Source organism: Rattus norvegicus, chromosome 5 (genome assembly GCF_036323735.1).
Source record: "Rattus norvegicus strain BN/NHsdMcwi chromosome 5, GRCr8, whole genome shotgun sequence".
NCBI lineage: Eukaryota > Metazoa > Chordata > Mammalia > Rodentia > Muridae > Rattus > Rattus norvegicus.
In genome coordinates, this window is record NC_086023.1 from 114,954,870 (window position 1) to 114,978,412 (window position 23,543).

General features: G+C 41.6%; 1 protein-coding gene across 2 annotated transcripts in view; it reads right to left on the minus strand.

The window, feature by feature from the left end:
• Positions 1 to 23,543, minus strand: part of Mysm1 (myb-like, SWIRM and MPN domains 1) — a 104,352-nt gene that overhangs the window by 77,758 nt on the left and 3,051 nt on the right. Inside the window, exon 2 of one of the 2 annotated variants that reach the window (XM_063288579.1) lies at positions 18,913 to 19,031. The gene's annotated coding sequence lies outside the window, so the exon portion shown is untranslated. Of the gene's footprint in view, positions 1 to 518; positions 760 to 18,912; positions 19,032 to 23,543 lie in introns of those variants that run through there. The other variant, XM_008763911.4, reaches the window with a different exon arrangement.

The window sequence follows — 23,543 nt, forward strand, 5'->3', positions numbered from 1 at the left end:
TTAGGTGAAGAATTTTTGCCCCCCTCAAGCCTTGACTTGCTAGTCAATAGAATGAAAAATTCAGGCCGACTTATTTCTGATTCTAAAGTCTTCTTTCCTTCCCCTGAACTACACAGCTGCTCACCACATATAAAATTACATAATTCTCACTTGCAGGATATAAAATTAGGGTCTTTAAATGCCTATGAACTAGTAAACTTGGAAAATGGTTTTTACAACTTTACTAGTCCAATACATGTTTTGAACCAGTATTCGGCAAGCTGCCCATGACCTGCTCCAGTCTTTATTGCTTTGGTGAAATGCCCCAGTTACAGGAACTTAACAGAAAAGGGACTTACTCTGGCTTCCAGTTCTACAGAGATGCAGTCCACGATGATGCAAAGGACAGCAGAAGGCGGGGAAGACATGGTGGCAGGAATAGGAGGCTGCTGGTCACATTGCACATACACTTAGGAAGCAGAGAGAATAGAAGGTAGGGCCATGCCATAAAGCCTCAAGGACTGCCTCTAGTGACTCACCTCTTAAAGGTCCTGTGGCACCAGCTCGGGACTGTGGGGGACACCTCACATTCAGACCACAGCACCTCACTAGACAGGAGAAGCTGCTTTCAACCAAAGGCTCATCCAGGGAGCTTTCCCACTGCAGAACAAGAGCCAAGCAACGTGCCTGCCACACAGTGGGAGGATGGGATTTCACAGGACTGAGCTGAACTTAGAGTCTCTCTGTTCACAGCATTTGGTAGAGTGCTTGGTTAACATGCACAGGCCCTAGGGTCCTGTTCCAGCACTGAAAATTAGATAAGAATAACAAATAAAATATGTAAATTAACAAAACCGTTGTGTGTCTCGACTCTATCACATCCACTTTTAAAAAATATACCTTCTTTAAGAACTTTAAAATGGAGATCATGTGACCCAAATGAGGTGGAAATACGATGATAAGAGATAAACCAGAGGAAGGTATTTAAAATAAAACATTTGCTTTAATAATTACAGGCTGGAGCACACTTATATGGGACGGCAGCATTAATGGTTCTCAGACTGGGATGACGCTTTAATTAAATCTTAAAAATTCTATTACTAATTAATATTCTTACAAAAATGCAATAAATTTGTTCTGGCAAAAGGTGGCTGTTATGGAAGTTCCCAACAGTCACTTTCTGTGGGGAATTAACGAATAGGTACTGATAATAACTGTAGACCACATCTGGCCTCAGACCCTGATTTGAAGACACCATTACATTATCCAGGGTTAGAGCATCCCTGTGGTTTTTTGAGAGAAAATCAAGGCTCAGATCCAGACTCGACTATTTTAACACAGGACTTGTGCCAGCCTTCACAGGGCAAACATGGTAAAGGTGAGCAATGAGGTCTTGTACCCATAAAGTATTCATGTATTGGAAGAGGCAGAAAAACAATAAGTTAATCATTTTTAAATCTTCATAAAATGTTATCGTGGGCCGATTTTATCATTCATCTGTGGGCTGTATATGTACATGGAATGTATAATGAAGTCCACCATAAACTAAAAGACTATGAAATGTTATGGAAAGCATTTTTAATGTTAGAACTGGCTTGGAAAATGTGCTGGAATTATATTAGCAAGGTATACCAATCAGCTCAACTGTCATGAGAGATTTCTGTGTATGGTGCTTTTACTGGCTGTGAAATCCTGCTAATGTTTGTGGACACGTCAGTTTCCCTCGTCTCCCCTGCAATGTGCAGAATATATTTTCATCTTTCTAGGAAGAGCTGTGTGTAGCTTCAATCTCTAACATATGTGAGGGTTATTATGGCATAGGGAAAACACAAAATTAAAAAAGACATTTCGTATTTAAAAAAATAGTCATCATGGTGCGAAACTTGAGGCAGAATGAGATTGCCTCCCTGAAATTGCCCCCAGTTTCCAAAATCCCTGTCATCTGATCATATTCTCTTTACCATACCATGACTAACACAACTTTTCAAGCCTTCCACATCTCATTCTGACTCTTAGCCAGACTGCAAAAGAAGGCCAGAGAGTGGGAGAATGGTCCCCCTCACTCCCAAGTTCATCTTTCCAAAAGGCCTGCGGATGCCTTCCTGCTCCTGTAGGAGTACAGACAGGACACGATGGTATGAGAACTTAAAAGCAGCTGTTCTCCTGTCTGCTGGTTTGTGATCACAAACAACTCAGCCCGGGCCATCAGCAGTCTCTGGAGAGGTACCACCCCCATAGCATTTGTGGACCACAGGCTGGTGTGTGAGTCACCTCCCAGGATGAGTGACGGTTGACTCAGCTTCAGAGCGCTTCTTCCTACGGAGCCAGCAGCTACTCTGAAGTCTTGGAAAGAGAACGAAACAACTCTGGAAGGAAATGATCATCTCTTCATCAGCTGGGAGGCTGTTAAAACTGGAGGAGAGCCTTGTTGCTCACCAGCAACAGCTTCAGGGTTCTAGGGGATCCGAGGCTCAGATCAGACAACTTCCTTGGTTTCCTCAGTAGTGGGATAGCTGTCCAGGGGGCTCTGAGAATTCCTTATGGAGGAGTGGTATCTTTTACTCACTGTATACGAGATAATCCACACATGCTATTTTATCTCATTCTCAAAACAAGCATGATACATGTTCCCAGAACCCTTCAGGATAGTCATTACCACAGGTAGTACTAAACCTCACGTATGCTGTGTTTCTTCCTATACATATGTTCCTCTGCATAATATATGTGCCCATAAATTAGGCACAAAGAGCGATTAGTGATACCACTAATAAAATAGAATAATTCTCCCAGACCCGGTGAGAGAGAGACCCAACCGCCTGGTCAGGTGGGCACCCCTGAGGCTGCAGAGCGGAAGAGACCACCAACACTGCTCACCCCTGCCCACATCCCTGGCCCAAGAGGAAACTGTATAAGGCCTCTGGGCTCCCGTGGGGGAGGGCCCAGGAGCAGCAGGACCCCTGCCAGAGACACCGCTGGAACCTGAAAGAAACAGACCGGATAAACAGTTCTCTGCACCCAAATCCCGTGGGAGGGAGAGCTAAACCTTCAGAGAGGCAGACAAGCCTGGGAAACCAGTAGAGACTGCTCCCTGCACACACATCTCGGACGCCAGAGGAAAAAGCCAAAGACCATCTGGAACCCTGGTGCACTGAAGCTCCCGGAAGGGGCGGCGCAGGTCTTCCTGGTTGCTGCCGCTGCAGAGAGCCCCTGGGCAGCACCCCACGAGCGAACCTGAGCCTCGGGACCACAGGTAAGACCAAATTTTCTGCTGCAAGAAAGCTGCCTGGTGAACTCAAGACACAGGCCCACAGGAACAGCTGAAGACCTGTAGAGAGGAAAAACTACACACCCGAAAGCAGAACACTCTGTCCCCATAACTGACTGAAAGAGAGGAAAACAGGTCTACAGCACTCCTGACACACAGGCTTATAGGACAGTCTAGCCACTGTCAGAAATAGCAGAACAAAGTAACACTAGAGATAATCTGATGGCGAGAGGCAAGCGCAGGAACCCAAGCAACAGAAACCAAGACTACATGCCATCATCGGAGCCCAATTCTCCCACCAAAACAAACATGGAATATCCAAACACACCAGAAAAGCAAGATCTAGTTTCAAAATCATATTTGATCATGATGCTGGAGGACTTCAAGAAAGACATGAACACACTTAGGGAAGCACAGGAAAACATTAATAAACAAGTAAAAGCCTACAGAGAGGAATCGCAAAAATCCCTGAAAGAATTCCAGGAAAACACAATCAAACAGTTGAAGGAATTAAAAATGGAAATAGAAGCAATCAAGAAAGAACACATGGAAACAACCCTGGATATAGAAAACCAAAAGAAGAGACAAGGAGCTGTAGATACAAGCTTCACCAACAGAATACAAGAGATGGAAGAGAGAATCTCAGGAGCAGAAGATTCCATAGAAATCATTGACTCAACTGTCAAAGATAATGTAAAGCGGAAAAAGCTACTGGTCCAAAACATACAGGAAATCCAGGACTCAATGAGAAGATCAAACCTAAGGATAATAGGTATAGAAGAGAGTGAAGACTCCCAGTTCAAAGGACCAGTAAATATCTTCAACAAAATCATAGAAGAAAACTTCCCTAACCTAAAAAAAGAGATACCCATAGACATACAAGAAGCCTACAGAACTCCAAATAGATTGGACCAGAAAAGAAACACCTCCCGTCACATAATTGTCAAAACACCAAACGCACAAAATAAAGAAAGAATATTAAAAGCAGTAAGGGAAAAAGGTCAAGTAACATATAAAGGGAGACCTATCAGAATCACACCAGACTTCTCGCCAGAAACTATGAAGGCCAGAAGATCCTGGACTGATGTCATACAGACCCTAAGAGAACACAAATGCCAGCCCAGGTTACTGTATCCAGCAAAACTCTCAATTAACATTGATGGAGAAACCAAGATATTCCATGACAAAACCAAATTTACACAATATCTTTCTACAAATCCAGCACTACAAAGGATAATAAATGGTAAAGCCCAACATAAGGAGGCAAGCTATACCCTAGAAGAAGCAAGAAACTAATCGTCTTGGCAACAAAACAAAGAGAATGAAAGCACACAAACATAACCTCACATCCAAATATGAATATAACGGGAAGCAATAATCCCTATTCCTTAATATCTCTCAATATCAATGGCCTCAACTCCCCAATAAAAAGACATAGATTAACAAACTGGATACGCAACGAGGACCCTGCTTTCTGCTGCCTACAGGAAACACACCTCAGAGACAAAGACAGACACTACCTCAGAGTGAAAGGCTGGAAAACAACTTTCCAAGCAAATGGTCAGAAGAAGCAAGCTGGAGTAGCCATTCTAATATCAAATAAAATCAATTTCCAACTAAAAGTCATCAAAAAAGATAAGGAAGGACACTTCATATTCATCAAAGGAAAAATCAACCAAGATGAACTCTCAATCCTAAATATCTATGCCCCAAATACAAGGGCACCTACATACGTAAAAGAAACCTTACTAAAGCTCAAAACACACATTGCACCTCACACAATAATAGTGGGAGATTTCAACACCCCACTCTCATCAATGGACAGATCATGGAAACAGAAATTAAACAGTGATGTCGACAGACTAAGAGAAGTCATGAGCCAAATGGACTTAACGGATATTTATAGAACATTCTATCCTAAAGCAAAAGGATATACCTTCTTCTCAGCTCCTCATGGTACTTTCTCCAAAATTGACCATATAATTGGTCAAAAAACGGGCCTCAACAGGTACAGAAAGATAGAAATAATCCCATGCGTGCTATCGGACCACCACGGCCTAAAACTGGTCTTCAATAACAATAAGGGAAGAATGCCCACATATACTTGGAAATTGAACAATGCTCTACTCAATGATAACCTGGTCAAGGAAGAAATAAAGAAAGAAATTAAAAACTTTTTAGAATTTAATGAAAATGAAGATACAACATACTCAAACTTATGGGACACAATGAAAGCTGTGCTAAGAGGAAAACTCATAGCGCTGAGTGCCTGCAGAAAGAAACAGGAAAGAGCATATGTCAGCAGCTTGACAGCACACCTAAAAGCTCTAGAACAAAAAGAAGCAAATACACCCAGGAGGAGTAGAAAGCAGGAAATAATCAAACTCAGAGCTGAAATCAACCAAGTAGAAACAAAAAGGGCCATAGAAAGAATCAACAGAACCAAAAGTTGGTTCTTTGAGAAAATCAACAAGATAGATAAACCCTTAGCCAGACTAACGAGAGGACACAGAGAGTGTGTCCAAATTAACAAAATCAGAAATGAAAAGGGAGACATAACTACAGATTCAGAGGAAATTCAAAAAATCATCAGATCTTACTATAAAAACCTATATTCAACAAAATTTGAAAATCTTCAGGAAATGGACAATTTCCTAGACAGATACCAGGTACCGAAGTTAAATCAGGAACAGATAAACCAGTTAAACAACCCCATAACTCCTAAGGAAATAGAAGCAGTCATTAAAGGTCTCCCAACCAAAAAGAGCCCAGGTCCAGACGGGTTTAGTGCAGAATTCTATCAAACCTTCATAGAAGACCTCATACCAATATTATCCAAACTATTCCACAAAATTGAAACAGATGGAGCACTACCGAATTCCTTCTACGAAGCCACAATTACTCTTATACCTAAACCACACAAAGATACAACAAAGAAAGAGAACTTCAGACCAATTTCCCTTATGAATATCGACGCAAAAATACTCAATAAAATTCTGGCAAACCGAATTCAAGAGCACATCAAAACAATCATCCACCATGATCAAGTAGGCTTCATCCCAGGCATGCAGGGATGGTTTAATATACGGAAAACCATCAACGTGATCCATTATATAAACAAACTGAAAGAACAGAACCACATGATCATTTCATTAGATGCTGAGAAAGCATTTGACAAAATTCAACACCCCTTCATGATAAAAGTCCTGGAAAGAATAGGAATTCAAGGCCCATACCTAAACATAGTAAAAGCCATATACAGCAAACCAGTTGCTAACATTAAACTAAATGGACAGAAACTTGAAGCAATCCCACTAAAATCAGGGACTAGACAAGGCTGCCCACTCTCTCCCTACTTATTCAATATAGTTCTTGAAGTTCTAGCCAGAGCAATCAGACAACAAAAGGAGATCAAAGGGATACAGATCGGAAAAGAAGAGGTCAAAATATCACTATTTGCAGATGACATGATAGTATATTTAAGTGATCCCAAAAGTTCCACCAGAGAACTACTAAAGCTGATAAACAACTTCAGCAAAGTGGCTGGGTATAAAATTAACTCAAATAAATCAGTTGCCTTCCTCTATACAAAAGAGAAACAAGCCGAGAAAGAAATTAGGGAAACGACACCCTTCATAATAGACCCAAATAATATAAAGTACCTCGGTGTGACTTTAACCAAGCAAGTAAAAGATCTGTACAATAAGAACTTCAAGACACTGAGGAAAGAAATTGAAGAAGACCTCAGAAGATGGAAAGATCTCCCATGCTCATGGATTGGCAGGATTAATATGGTAAAAATGGCCATTTTACCAAAAGCAATCTACAGATTCAATGCAATCCCCATCAAAATACCAATCCAATTCTTCAAAGAGTTAGACAGAACAATTTGCAAATTCATCTGGAATAACAAAAAACCCAGGATAGCTAAAGCTATCCTCAACAATAAAAGGACTTCAGGGGGAATCACTATCCCTGAACTCAAGCAGTATTACAGAGCAATAGTGATAAAAACTGCATGGTATTGGTACAGAGACAGACAGATAGACCAATGGAATAGAATTGAAGACCCAGAAATGAACCCACACACCTATGGTCACTTGATTTTTGACAAAGGAGCCAAAACCATCCAATGGAAAAAAGATAGCATTTTCAGTAAATGGTGCTGGTTCAACTGGAGGGCAACATGTAGAAGAATGCAGATCGATCCATGCTTATCACCCTGTACAAAGCTTAAGTCCAAGTGGATCAAGGACCTCCACATCAAACCAGACACACTCAAACTAATAGAAGAAAAACTAGGGAAGCATCTGGAACACATGGGCACTGGAAAAAATTTCCTGAACAAAACACCAATGGCTTATGCTCTAAGATCAAGAATCGACAAATGGGATCTCATAAAACTGCAAAGCTTCTGTAAGGCAAAGGACACTGTGGTTAGGACAAAACGGCAACCAACAGATTGGGAAAAGATCTTTACCAATCCTACAACAGATAGACGCCTTATATCCAAAATATACAAAGAACTCAAGAAGTTAGACCGCAGGGAAACAAATAACCCTATTAAAAAATGGGGTTCAGAGCTAAACAAAGAATTCACAGCTGAGGAATGCCGAATGGCTGAGAAACACCTAAAGAAATGTTCAACATCTTTAGTCATAAGGGAAATGCAAATCAAAACAACCCTGAGATTTCACCTCACACCAGTGCGATTGGCTAAGATCAAAAACTCAGGTGACAGCAGATGCTGGCGAGGATGTGGAGAAAGAGGAACACTCCTCCATTGTTGGTGGGATTGCAGACTGGTAAAACCATTCTGGAAATCAGTCTGGAGGTTCCTCAGAAAATTGGACATTGAACTGCCTGAGGATCCAGCTATACCTCTCTTGGGCATATACCCAAAAGATGCCTCAACATACAAAAGAGACACGTGCTCCACTATGTTCATCGCAGCCTTATTTATAATAGCCAGAAGCTGGAAAGAACCCAGATGCCCTTCAACAGAGGAATGGATACAGAAAATGTGGTACATCTACACAATGGAATACTACTCAGCTATCAAAAACAACGAGTTTATGAAATTCGTAGGCAAATGGTTGGAACTGGAAAATATCATCCTGAGTGAGCTAACCCAATCACAGAAAGACATTCATGGTATGCACTCATTGATAAGTGGCTATTAGCCCAAATGCTTGAATTACCCTAGATGCCTAGAACAAACGAAACTCAAGACGGATGATCAAAATGTGAATGCTTCACTCCTTCTTTAAATGAGGAAAAAGAATACCCTTGGCAGGGAAGGGAGAGGCAAAGATTAAAACAGAGACTGAAGGAACACCCATTCAGAGCCTGCCCCACATGTGGCCCATACATATACAGCCACCCAATTAGACAAGATGGATGAAGCAAAGAAGTGCAGACCGACAGGAGCCGGATGTAGATCGCTCCTGAGAGACACAGCCAGAATACAGCAAATATAGAGGCGAATGCCAGCAGCAAACCACTGAACTGAGAATAGGTCCCCTATTGAAGGAATCAGAGAAAGAACTGGAAGAGCTTGAAGGGGCTCGAGACCCCAAAAGTACAACAATGCCAAGCAACCAGAGCTTCCAGGGACTAAGCCACTACCTAAAGACTATACATGGACTGACCCTGGACTCTGACCTCATAGGTAGCAATGAATATCCTAGTAAGAGCACCAGTGGAAGGGGAAGCCCTGGGTCCTGCTAAGACTGAACCCCCAGTGAACTAGTCTATGGGGGGTGGGCGGCAATGGGGGGAGGGTTGGGAAGGGAACACCCATAAGGAAGGGGAGGGGGGAGGGGGATGTTTGCCCGGAAACCGGGAAAGGGAATAACACTCAAAATGTATATAAGAAATACTCAAGTTAATAAAAAAAAAAAGGAAAAAAAATAAAATAGAATAATTATATGAATACTATAAATATTCCTAAAACTTAGGACTTTGTACACTTTTCCACTTAATATTTTTGGGCTGTGGTCTAATGTCACCAAATAGAATTAGATCCTTGACTGGAAGAGCTTGAAGGGGCTCGAGACCCCATATGTACAACAATGCCAAGCAACCAGAGCTTCTAGGGACTAAGCCACTACCTAAAGACTATACATGGACTGACCCTGGACTCTGACCTCATAGGTAGCAATGAATAGCCTAGTAAGAGCACCAGTGGAAGGGGAAGCCCTGGGTCCTGCTAAGACTGAACCCCCAGTGAACGTGATTGTTGGGGGAGGGAGGTAATGGGGGGAGGATGGGGAGGGGAACACCCATAAATAAGGGGAGGGGGAGGGTTAGGGAGATGTTTGCCCGGAAACCGGGAAAGGGAATAACACTCGAAATATAAATAAGAAATACTCAAGTTAATAAAAAAAAAAGGAAAAAAAAGAAAAAAGAAAGCAGCTTAAGAGAGAATTCCATTTCCGTGTCCATCCCTGTGAGGAGCCACGGCAGTGGGTACACCTGACAGTACTTGTGTGCTCATTGGCTGATTCAATGATTATTTACTGAGCGGTTCCTCTATGTCAGATGACACATTATTAAACTAATGGGTGGCTGTCATCCAGAAATTCATTGTTAGAGGTTGAAATGCATATTTGAAATCCCTACATGGAAGTCCTGATCCCTGGTACCGCACAATGTGACTGGATTCAGAAAATAAGGGTTTTAAAGAGGTAACACAGATAGCATGAAATAAGCCATGTGGTCCTTATTCCAAAAGCATGGCTCCAGTCTAGGCAGAGGTTATGGCACAGAAGGCAGGGATTCTTGTACAAGAGGAGAACAGTGTCAGAAGAAATCACCCTGCTAATCCCTTGATCTAGATCTTCTAGCCTCCAGGACAGTGGAAAAATAAATTCCTGCTGCATAATTGGCCAACTTCTGGTATTTTGTCATGGCAGCTCTAGGAAATGAATGCACGCTGGGAATATACATTTTACAAGATGTAGTTTTCCGGGCTTCAAATGCCCATGCCATAGGGAGACCTTAGACACAGTTGCCTTTAGGTGACTTTGGTTATATATCCCTAACCTCTTTTTCACATATTTTTACATATCTTTTGATTTACTTTGATTACCCACTGGCATGAGGACCTGGCTCTTATGCCTGAAGGAGGTTTCTTAGTGTGTTATCTGTGATATTTTCCTCTTTGGTCCACCCAGGGACGATCTGTTGAGCTTCAAATATTCCTCCATATTTTAAATTTTCCCTTCCACTCAGTTTCTTCTGCATCTACAATATGGACTATTGTTTTGTTTAATTCCTTATTTCCCAAAACCAATATTCTATATAGTCATATACATATACATATGCATATACAAGTTACTTCACTTTTCTGTTAGTGTGCTTGACTTCTGCACACAAATCTCTCTCTCTCTCTCTCTCTCTCTCATTAGTTATGTAGGTTGTGTACTTCCAGAACTCAATTTTATGCCTAACAGAGTTTTTGCTCCAAATCTAGTAGAATATCAGAGTAGAAATTAAAATTGGGCCCTAGGCCCTGGGCTCTTTCTTTGCTATAACCTACAAGAACAAAGTGTGCTCATCCAGAAAATAAAAAACCAACAGGAAAAAGAATGCCTTTACAGGGTAGTGTATATACAGGGTTGTTACGTGTGTACACACATGCATGAGTAATTGTGTTATCTTCAATAATGATCTAGCTCTGACACTAGACTTCCTCCATTATACCATTCAGCCAGCAGTGTGATGACCAATTTTCCAACCGGTTAACCAAACGCTTGCATCGCTCAGTCAAACAGAACAATTAGAGAGAAGGATGGTGAGACCAGGATGAGAAGTCTTAGAGCAGAGAAGGGAGCCTTTCTATGACAACAACAGTGGAGCTTGCTTTTAAGATCTTCTTTTAAGAAAGATGAACCAGTGCTTCCCTATGAATAGATTCATGAGTATTCCAGAGAGGGAATGGCTTAGGCCACATCATGAGACTTGGGACTGTGCAGTAAAGATCAAGTGGACATGTGTGTGTTGGGGGTAAGAGTTAGGTAGAAAATTGAAGGCCACTACTAACATCTTTGTATACAACATTTGTTTACAATGTTGAAGTATTCATAGAATGTTTAAGGTTCGAGCATTGTTTATAATACCAAAATGCTGGAAATGTTCAAGATAGGAGAACAGATAAAATATGATGCATTTACTCAGTATAATTAGACAAATTAATGGCTATATGTTTAAATATGGTTGTAATAAAGATCTTGACAGAACTTAACTATGTCTTTGAATAATCATAAATAAAGTAGCAGGGTTTGGTCTGATCACATTTATTTAAAAATAAAATAAAGTTATAATTGGAAGAAACGAATAGAAGGGGATAGTGTCAGTGCAGGGTGATGCCCTCCTACAGTGTTATAGCTTGGTTGTGCCTGTCAGTTATCTACAATGAAGGTGAAAGTCTTTCATAATGGACTTTTAAGAAAAACCCAGCAAGGCCTGGTGGTTCAGAAGTGCAGTTCCAGCTACTGAGTGATTTGAACCAGAGGATCAGAAGTTCAATGCCTGTGAAGCAGATGAAGAGTGAGTTTAAGGTCAACCTGGACAACTTGCCAAGACCCTCTCAAAATTTTCTAAAAGCAAAGAACAAAAATACCAGCCGGCGGTGCATTTCAGTGGCAGGACACTTGCCTGACATGTGTGAGGTGGTTCAATCCCTAACACCACAAGTGTGATTAGGAAAGAAAATGTTCATGTCCTGTCCCAAAGATTTTTGCTGTCAGTCAAAGGTCTTCATGGTGACTGTCAAAGTCACTGGTGTCCAAGACGTATTTAATTTGCAGTGTTAGGGCTTGGAGTGCATGTGGGGAATCCCAGCGGCACTCTTTCTCTTGAGATGATTGAAGACCCTATAAACATTGCGAAAGACACAGCACAGTCAGCCAGAAGTTCTTTAACGGCCAAGGGCTCTGTCACTCAGAGTCCCTGTCCTGCGCATTCCTTATTTGTCAAATGGAGATAATTAGTAGTCCATGCCTTGGCGAGTTATTGGGGATTCATCAAAAGAATGCATGGAAGTAATCACCGAGATCTTCAGTAAGTCGCTTAAGTCTCTGATTCTCAGAACACTGCCTGGAGATCTAGCTGTCTCTCCACGCCTGCCCACTCCAGATTGCTGTCAGTCAATCTAGCAAATGTTTTCATTCTTTTGCTAATCCTCAACTTCTTTTTATATATTAAGAGTAATTACTCCCAAATGGATACATGAAAGCCCAATTTTTGCCTAACATACATCAAACCATCCGTACATATGCATCTAAGTTTTATTTATTATTCTTCATTAAATCTAGTTCAAGTGAAAACAGTCACTTCTCCTAAGCCTTACATTATCTCAGCACCGTGGCATTGCTCTCCTGGGTTCTTCCACCAGGGGTCACTGTTTCTCTATGAAGTGATCAGGCCAGCTATTAAAACCAGACTGAGTTCTCTAAGGAAGGTATTTCTCCAGGGATCAGGGAAATAAATGCACACCGAGCTACTAGGAGTTTGCGATAAGGATGGTGCCATTTCGATTTTACTTCCTGGATAAAAGTTCCAGTTAATGCCGAAATTCTAACTTCTACATCCTGCAAGGGCCTTTCAGACAATTTAGTGCAGAGGTCTCACAGATGAGGCCAAGTTCAACCTGGTTTCATATATATGTATATGTATATATATATATATATGTATGTATGTATGTATGTATGGTTTCATATATATGTATATATATGTATATATATTTATGTATATATAAATTTGTTATTTATTTTGTTGCACACATTTATTACTATTGTTATTACTGGGTGAATAGCTTAACCACAAGATTACACATAAAAATAAGGATTTAATAGCAATCCTTTAAAAATAACCCCAAAGTCTTCACAATGCGAAGTCCACCAGCCCTTATAGCAACAGGTTCTGGAACTCATTTAGTTCACAGCGTTATTCAACAAGGCACATACTGGTCTGCTCATCAGTCCCCATTTATCTCCCTGTATCTACTTGGACCTCAGAACTGGAGTTTGTGACCCAAATGTCCTGGTGCAAACCCTTCATGATGACACTGGAGGTCAGAAATAAAGAATTAATCAAGGTCACATCACAGATGAAGTGCTGTGTTCAGACCAGCTCCCAGGCCTCCCAGTGTGGATGGCTGTAGGATTGCCCACTGCTATAGTTTCTCAGGCACACGGACTGGTCCTGACTCTGGGCTATCCTTAGTACCTCCAGTCCTTTCTTCCTCTTTTCCGGCAGGCTAGGGTTCCAAGGAGAATGAGAGAGGCCAGGAGAACAGAATCAGTAAGATGTGATGCTACAGGGGTTGAAAGAGGGGGTGGACAAAAGGGGGTGCAATCTGCCGTAGGACCCTATTATTTCTTGGTTGCTACTGTTCTCTAGATTCTAGTTTGACTTCTCACCCTCCCAATCTCTTTGGTTGATAGATCATTGAAGAATATCAGGGTCTTGGTTTGCTTATCTGTAAAATGGAAACATGATTGCTCTGTAGGAGCAGAATAAAAGTGATGTTTTGTGAGTATATCATCTGTGACTCAGTCCATCATTAACTGCCTGACCAACTGTCAAGTTCTGGGTCACATGAGGGACTAGAACCTGGCTATACTCAAAAAAGCTAGCAGTTCCTTGGGAGGAAGCAGAAGGGGCAGGCTCCATGTTTTCCTGTCATGCGGTGCTTTTAGCATCAGCCCTCTACATGTCAACCGTCATTCTGCTCCTGAACCAGTGATTCTGCTCTCGGTGCTGCATTAAAACATCCTGGAGAATTCAAAACAAAATAAAAGAAAAACACTTTTGATGTTCAGGGTTTCCGAATCCCTAGGAACTAGAACTTTAGGAAGTTAATGTAGTCCATCCTGTTGGAAATGACTTCAAAGTGTCATGCAGACTAGAACCACTGTTCTTATTCCTGCTCTGACCTGGCCCTGACTTTCCACTTGGGAACCACTTTTCTAGGCTGGCCATACTTCTTGTGATGGCCACACTTCCTGTGATGGCCACACTCCTACCCTTGAATCTGGAATATTAAACCCTTCTATGCCTTGGTTTGTTTATCAGAAAATTATGGATCTGGGGGACACAGCTGTCACCTATGCAGCATTCATTATCTTTTTTCCCTTTTCCCTTTTCTTTTTTCTTTTTTTTCCTAGTTCCCTTTCTCCTTCCTTTATTCAATTGCTTGATCTTTCACCATTGATTGGTTTAGGGATGAGACTCTGGCCCAACTCTGTTAAATAAGACATAAGAGGAGCCTTTGAAGAAGATGTCTTGTTCCCAAGAATCCCTAAGAACTTCATTATGAGAACAGTTGTGACCCCACTGTAACCAGCGGAGGATGAAGATATTACAGGGCCCAACACGGGGAGGTGAGCACTAGCCCATTGGCATGTTTAGGTTAAAGTCACAAGGTAAATGGGTAGAAGAGACCTAGGATCTATTGAGTGCCTGTCATGAACCAGTCTGTTGCCCTGCTGAGGTCAACAAAGTCTATCATTGTCCTCTGTGGCAGACTTCCTTTGTCCCCAGGGCTTCTCCTTCTCTGACATAGTTTAGGGAGTTAACCCTATTCCCCATCCCCCACCCCATCCCCTGCTGCCCCACACTTATCTACCTGCAGAACGTTACAGGTTCAGCTTCCTTTCCGCAGATGAGAAGCTGAAGAGCAAGCCCCTGAGATGCCTAAAGTGCCTTCCCCATGCTAGTGAGGTACCCCGTACCCTAGTCTTTAGCCAATGACCTTTGCCCACCCTCGACATTTCTTCTTCCTTAACCCTGAATACATAACCCTTGGATCATTCCAAGTGAAGTTGATCTGTCTTCCTGAAGCTGGTTCTGGTTTGTCATTATTACCGTTCATACTCACAGGGCTTGTCTGAAACTCTGTTAGTCTCTCTGCTCCCTTTGTTCTCATGGGCCTGTTGCCAACAACCCTAGAGAGAAGGAAGACCTACACCAGTTTTTATAGTATGTCCTGTAGAGTCTATATTAGTATGTGTGAGTGAAAACTGCTTTGGAATTCTGAAGCAACCACCTATAGAGTTAGACATTTTTGATTTCAACTTTAGCTTCAGTCTTTAAGCAAATACTCAGGTCATTCTCATTCAAACCACCATAGCAGCCTAATCTGGAACTCCCTTAACATAGGCCTTTCCATCTTTCTAGAGTAGAGTAGTTCTGACTGCTAGGAAGTTCTGTTTGTAAATGACACCTGCTTCCCTTGAACCTCTACTGACTGATCTTAACCACAGTTACCAGAAATAAAGCACATTTCATTTTCTTCTGAACATGGACATAAGCCCTTTGGGAGCATAGCCATGGAAGTCAGTTCATCAAGTTTCCTTCTCTTCAAACTATTCCCACCTCAGTTTCTCAGTCAATCTGGTTTCCAGTCATATCATGATCCTGACTCCATTTTTGATCTAGACAAAGTAAATGGATTCAATATCAGAGAAGGACAGATATGGAGGTAGAGACTACTTTAACACATTTCTAGATAGATATATACTTGTATATAAATTATACTTTGAAAATTGTAAGTAAAAATTATTTTCTGTGTGATATTTTGAATGAGAATAGTTTCATAGACTCATGTATTTGCATATACACCCCTGCCCCCATTGGTGGAACTGTTTGGGAAGGATTAGGAGGTGTGTGTTGTTAGAAAAGGTGTGTCACTGGTGGCAGGCTTTGAGGTTTAAACAGACTACTGCCATTTTTGGTCTCTTTTTCCCTGCCTCTTACTTATGAATCAAGATTTGAGCTCTTAGCTGTTTCTGCTGCCTGGTCTTTGCTCTGCCATTGGGGACTCTAACCCTCTAAAACTGTAAGCCCAATTAAACACTTTCTTAGTTGCATAGGTCATGGAGTCTTATAACAGCAATAGAAAAGTACCTAAGCTAGAAGTTCGTACCAGGAAGTAGCCTACTGCTGTCAGGTCTGACCATGTAGTTCTTTGGAGGAACGTGCAAGACTTTGGGATTTTGGACTAGGAAAGCATTTGAATGCTGTAAGTCAAACTTAAATGGGCCGTCCAAGTAGGATCTCGAAAGATAGTAATACTGAGTGAGAGCTATGTGGATTGTGGAGGTCTCAGAGGGGAACAACATCAGTAAGTAGGGTAGATGCCATTCCTATGACATCGTGGCAGAGAACATTGCTGCTTTCTTTCCCTGTCTTAAGAATTTTTCTGACACTAAATTGAAAAGTAATGACTAATTTCTTTTTTCGAGTTGTGGAGGCATCTTAATATTGATTCTATCATGTAGTCATTTGTAGTTTGTCTTATGTAGGTCGACAAGGAAAAAGAGCAAGTAGGATAGAAAGGAATACAAAATGAAGAGTCTAGAGCAAAAAAGAGCACCAGGAAATTTAGTTCTGGAGCCAAGGCTTGCACTGTAAAAAGGAAATTTAAGGAGAGGTCTGATCTAAGATGGGAAAAATGAAGGTGTGCCTTCAATGTAAGACCTTACCCAACTAAAGTATCCAACTTGTGAAAGGAAAAGGCCTAAGGAATTTCTGCTCCTAAAAATGTACTAGAAGTCAAGGTTGCTGCAGGTGTGATTCTAGAGTACTGAGATTCACCCCAATTGAGAGTCAAACTTGATTGTGTTATCCATGTGGTTCTAGCTTTAGAATCATGAACGTTTACATGAATGAAGAGCTTTTAGAACCTTCCCCCACAGTTAAAGGGAGCTCCCGAGGACAGGCATGGGTCAAGGAAGTCCTTATGTTTAGGTCCTGAGAGCCCATTTGTAATACTCTGAAAGTGAAACCTGGATTGTGTTGGGACCCTAAGATATTGGATATGCCAGCACCATGAGATATTTGCCAAGGAGAGCTGCACACAGGGAGTGGTACTAGCCCAGTAAAGAGAAGTATGTTTCATTCAGTAAAACTGAAATGGAAGACCCACTAAGCCCCCTGACATACATGGAGCTACAGGATTTAAAGATGGCCTTGTGGGTTTTGATTTTGCTTCAGTTGACACTAAGGTAATGAGAATTTTGTGTCATTGTATGTTGGAAATAAATAATCTTCTTTGTTATTTTCCAGAAGGTTACAATTAAGAAATTGCCTCGAATCTCAAGAAAGAAACTTGACTTTGGACTTCAAAATGATATTCAGACTATAAAAGACTATGGAGACTTTCAAAGTTGGACAAAATACAATTTTCATTGTGTTATGCCCATAAGTCACTGGAGGTAGGGAGTAGAATGTGGTGGTTTGAATAAGAATCATTCCATGGGCTCATTTGTTTGGTCTCCATTTAATGGAACCATTTGGGAAGTATTATGTGGGGTGGATTGTTGGGGACAGGCTCTCTCTCTCTCTCTCTCTCTCTCTCTCTCTCTCTCTCTCTCACACACACACACACACACACACACACACACACACACTGTGTGTATGTGTGTGTGTGTCTTTCTCTCCCTCCCTCTGCTTTTTACTTGTGGATAAAGATGTTAGTTATTTGCTATTCCTGCTGCCATCCTGGACTCTAAAACTCTGGAACCATAAGCCCAATTAAATACTTCAATACTTCTATAAATTTCCATTGTCATGGTGTTTTGCCACAGCAATATAAAAATAAAATACTCTGGTAGGGGGGGCAGTGTTTGCTCATGATGCTAACCTTAGTTCCAAAAGAAATGTAATGGATGCCAAATATTTCCTGGACAGACAAATAGCAAGGTGTCCTCAGAAGACACTTGACCTTCACTGGGCTGACCAGATCTTTCTGTGAAGGGCAGGTGGTGTTCACTGGGTGCCTGAAGATGTGTGCCCACAGTTCCCCTGGCATCCTTTTATATTCACTTGTATTATTTTATGTGTAGGAGTATTTTGCTTGCATATATGTATACGTACCACGTATGTGCCTGATGCCGTATTCTAGGCATTGGGTCCCCTTGAGCTAGAATTACAAATGAGCCACCATGAGGGTGCTGGGACAGAACTCAAGTCCTCTGCAAGAGAAGCCAATACTCTTAAGCACTGAATCATCTCTCTAGTTCCCTGGCTTCTGTTTTTTTTTTTTTTTTTTTTTTTTTTTTTTTTTTTTTTTTTTTTTACTTTGCTAAGCCCAGTTCCCTGCTTTTCTCTGAAATCTGTGGAAGCTCCATGTTTCCCCAGAAGATTCTGTTCTATACTTGCTAGTTGTAATTTCTGGTGCCAGCAGCCAAAGAGTCTTGATTTATTAGGTGTAAGATAAAGGAGTGAATGTCATTATATTAATCAGATAGTCTTAAAATAGTGAAAACAAGCTACTGTAATATATTTATTATTATAATAATTATAATAAATGATGTATTTACTTTACATAGCACATGTGTGTTCAGTGTTTTTAATATAAACTTTTTATCATAAAAGAGCATGGATTCATAGAAATTTTAGGGAAAATCTTATATGTGTGTGTATACACATAAACACACACACACACACACACACACACACACAGTTGCATGGCTGCCCAAAGTGAGATTCTATATCCAGGGTAGAATTTAAATAATTCTACCTCAGGCCTAACCTCTTGGCTATTCTTTAGTCTGTTTTATTTCACTGAGAATGTGGACCGTTGCTTATTTTCAGAACCAAATTAATTAATGAGAAAAATTATCAGACTTTCCCACTTATCCCTTCTAAACACCCACCTTTGATGAGTCAGTTGCCATTTGCACAGTATCGATGATTTTCAAATTAATTAAAACAAAGCAATAAAACAACCCAGTTCTTACTCAAATGTCTCCAAGGGGTTTGGCTTCATCAGTCCCTGAATTCAAATGGAGAAAAGAACATTAGTCACCGTTCTACAGTGAGAATGGACAGAAAAGAGTGTCAGTTACAGAGAGGCACTGGGCTGTATATCCAGTTTGGAGTCATCAGTGTGCCACATTATTACATTTAGGATTACCTGCTGATGCTGAGGCTTAGGGAGAGTGCAAGCTCTTTTCACTGTAGGGTCTATTGCTCCCCCTGACAGTATGTAGAACAAGAGACAGATCCGTAGGAAGTGCAATGCACAGACAATGCTGTAGTGCTTATTGGTCACAAAGCAGCTGCTGTGTGGTCTGACATAGTAGACAACCAACTTTCTGTGCATTTTTACCTTTTCTCTACATCTGAATGTCTGTCAGTATCTGCTATTCACAAAGCTCTTTGACACACTTCTCCATGGAGGAGGAACTCTTGTTTTCAACTCATGAAGAGGGCATGAGAGTCACACCTCGCCTAAGCCCTCTCTCCTACCACCCCTAGTGAATCATCCTGGCCTTGTCACCACTGTTCTCCCATGTCTTGTGAGTCTACTTTAGCCCACCTCTGTCCACCCTCGGACTCTTGAGACTCAAATCAAAATAGCTCTACTTGGCTCATTTGGCTGGGAAACAGAACTCAGTATGCCTTAGGCCACCCTGATTTGTCTCCTCTGCTGACCTTATTCTTTCTCTTCTAGTTCCAGCAAGTAGGGCTATGCACTGTTATTCCTGTCAGAACCCTGGGAACCAGCCTGAAGGCTGCCCATTTCATCTCATGAGCCATTTAAGCCTAAACCACCCTTTCTCCTCATCTCCATAATTGTGGCCTGTGTCCAGGTTCTCACTTCCATCCACTATTTATTTCTTTAGTTTTTTCTCTTCTATATTCATTGGCCTCCAATCCATCTTTTATGACAAAGAAATGTTCTATCAATATGATTATACTAGTGACTTGAGTTTAAATCATTCACTGGGGGTTGAGGAAGCCCTGAGTTCGAATCCCCAGCCCTCATATTAAAACTTATGCACCAGGGATAGTGGAGTAGTTATCATTGGTTAAAAGTATTTGTTGTTCTTCTAGAAGACCAGGGTTTGATTCCCAGCACCTATGTGGTGGCACAAATCATCTCTACCTCAGGGACTGGGAAATAGATCCTTTCTTCTGTCCCCTGAGGCTACCACAGACACATACATGGTACATAGATATACACACAGGTAAAATATCCATACAATTCAATTAAAATAAAAAAGATCCCCAAACTAATTACCTGGGATCAAAGTCCTAAAGGGGGAGGCAAGAGGATTCCTGGTGCTAACTAGCCACGCAGACCAGCCAATCAGTGAGCTCCAGGTTCAGTGAGGGGTTCTGCTCAAAAACTAAGATGGAGGGCTGCTCAGGTGGCCCGGTGAGTGAAGGGACTGGCCACCAAGCCTGGCGATTGGAGTTCAGTCTCGGAGCCCACATGGTAGACGGAGAGAACTGATGCTCAAAAGTTGTTCTCTGACTTCCACATACATTGTGGAGGACATGCACATGCATGTGTGCGTGCACACACACACACATACATACACATGCATACACACACATGCACACATGCAGCATGTGTGCGTGCACACACACATACATACACATGCATACACACACATGCACACATGCAGCATGTGTGCGTGCACACACACATACATACACATGCATACACACACATGCATACACAAACATTCACGCAATGAATGCATAAAAAATAAATGCAATTTTAAATAAAAAATGAGGTGATGAGCTATAGAGGAAGACACCTAGCTTCACCTCTGCCCTACACACATACATGTGTTTATCAACCTGTACATGTATGTACTTGAGTTCACATGTACATATACAAATAAAGTATAGAATTATTTAGTGGCTTCCCAAGGGCTTGGTTACAATAATTAAACTTTTATTCAGACATATAAATCTCTCAGGATCTGTTTTTTCTCCTCCTTTTGTTCTCTCTCTCTCTCTCTCTTTCTCTCTCTCTCTCTCTCCCTCTCTGGTCTATTCTAATTTTCTTAATCACCTAACATATCTAACAGATTTTGATTCATTGCCAGATTCAGGGCAGAAGACAGCTTATACATGAAGGGAAGAAAAACCTTCGTAGACAAATAAGAGAAGGTAGTTATATGGTGGTTTGAATAAGAATGACACCCCCCCATAGGCTTATAGATCTGAGCACTTGGTCATTAGGGAGTGGTGCTACTTGACAAGGGTTAGGAGGTATGACTTTGTTGGAGTGGGTAAGGCCTTACTGGAGGAAGTGTCACTGGGGGACGGGATTTGAGGTTTTAAACGCTCAAGTTAGGCCCAGTATCTCTGCCTGCCTGCCTGCCTGTCCGTCTGCCCATCTGTCTGTCTGTCTCTCTGTCTCACTCTCTCTGCCTGCTGCCTGTAGATCAGATCCAGATGTAGAACTCTCAGCTACTCTCCAGAGCCTTGTCTGCCTGCATGCTGTCATGATTCCTGCCATGATAGCAATGGAGTAAACCTCTGAACTGTTAGCAAGCCCCCAGTCAAATGCTTTCCTTTATAAGAGTTGCTGTGCAAGTAAAAGATCAGTACAATAAGAACTTCAAGACACTGAAGAAGGAAATTGAAGAAGAGCAATAGTGATAAAAACTGCATGGTATTGGTACAGAGACAGACAGATAGACCAATGGAATAGAATTGAAGACCCAGAAATGAACCCACACACCTATGGTCACTTGATTTTTGACAAAGGAGCCAAAACCATCAAATGGAAAAAAGATAGCATTTTCAGTAAATGGTGCTGGTTCAACTGGAGGGCAACATGTAGAAGAATGCAGATCGATCCATGCTTATCACCCTGTACAAAGCTTAAGTCCAAGTGGATCAAGGACCTCCACATCAAACCAGACACACTCAAACTAATAGAAGAAAAACTAGGGAAGCATCTGGAACACATGGGCACTGGAAAAAATTTCCTGAACAAAACACCAATGGCTTATGCTCTAAGATCAAGAATCGACAAATGGGATCTCATAAAACTGCAAAGCTTCTGTAAGGCAAAGGACACTGTGGTTAGGACAAAACGGCAACCAACAGATTGGGAAAAGATCTTTACCAATCCTACAACAGATAGAGGCCTTATATCCAAAATATACAAAGAACTCAAGAAGTTAGACCGCAGGGAAACAAATAACCCTATTAAAAATGGGGTTCAGAGCTAAACAAAGAATTCACAGCTGAGGAATGCCGAATGGCTGAGAAACACCTAAAGAAATGTTCAACATCTTTAGTCATAAGGGAAATGCAAATCAAAACAACCCTGAGATTTCACCTCACATCAGTGAGAATGGCTAAGATCAAAAACTCAGGGGACAACAGATGCTGGCAAGGATGTGGAGAAAGAGGAACACTCCTCCATTGTTGGTGGGATTGCAAACTGGTACAACCATTCTGGAAATCAGTCTGGAGGATCCTCAGAAAATTGGACATTGAACTGCCTGAGGATCCAGCTATACCTCTCTTGGGCATATACCCAAAAGATGCCCCAACATATAAAAAAGACACATGCTCCACTATGTTCATCGCAGCCTTATTTATAATAGCCAGAAGCTGGAAAGAACCCAGATGCCCTTCAACAGAGGAATGGATACAGAAAATGTGGTACATCTACACAATGGAATATTACTCAGCTATCAAAAACAACGACTTTATGAAATTCGTAGGCAAATGGTTGGAACTGGAAAACATCATCCTGAGTGAGCTAACCCAATCACAGAAAGACATACATGGTATGCACTCATTGATAAGTGACTATTAACCCAAATGCTTGAATTACCCTAGATGCCTAGAACAAATGAAACTCAAGATGGATGATCAAAATGTGAATGCTTCACTCCTTCTTTAAAAGGGGAACAAGAATACCCTTGGCAGGGAAGAGAGAGGCAAAGATTAAAACAGAGACTGAAGGAACACCTATTCAGAGCCTGCCCCACATGTGGCCCATACATATACAGCCACCCAATTAGACAAGATGGATGAAGCAAAGAAGTGCAGACCGACAGGAGCCGGATGTAGATCGCTCCTGAGAGACACAGCCAGAATACAGCAAATACAGAGGCGAATGCCAGCAGCAAACCACTGAACTGAGAATAGGACCCCCGTTGAACGAATCAGAGAAAGAACTGGAAGAGCTTGAAGGGGCTCGAGACCCCATATGTACAACAATGCCAAGCAACCAGAGCTTCCAGGGACTAAGCCACTACCTAAAGACTATACATGGACTGACCCTGGACTCTGACCTCATAGGTAGCAATGAATATCCTAGTAAGAGCACCAGTGGAAGGGGAAGCCCTGGGTCCTGGTAAGACTGAACCCCCAGTGAACTAGTCTATGGGGGGAGGGCGGCAATGGGGGAAGGGTTGGGAGGGGAACACCCATAAGGAAGGGGAGGGGGGAGGGGGATGTTTGCCCGGAAACCGGGAAAGGGAATAACACTCGAAATGTATATAAGAAATACTCAAGTTAA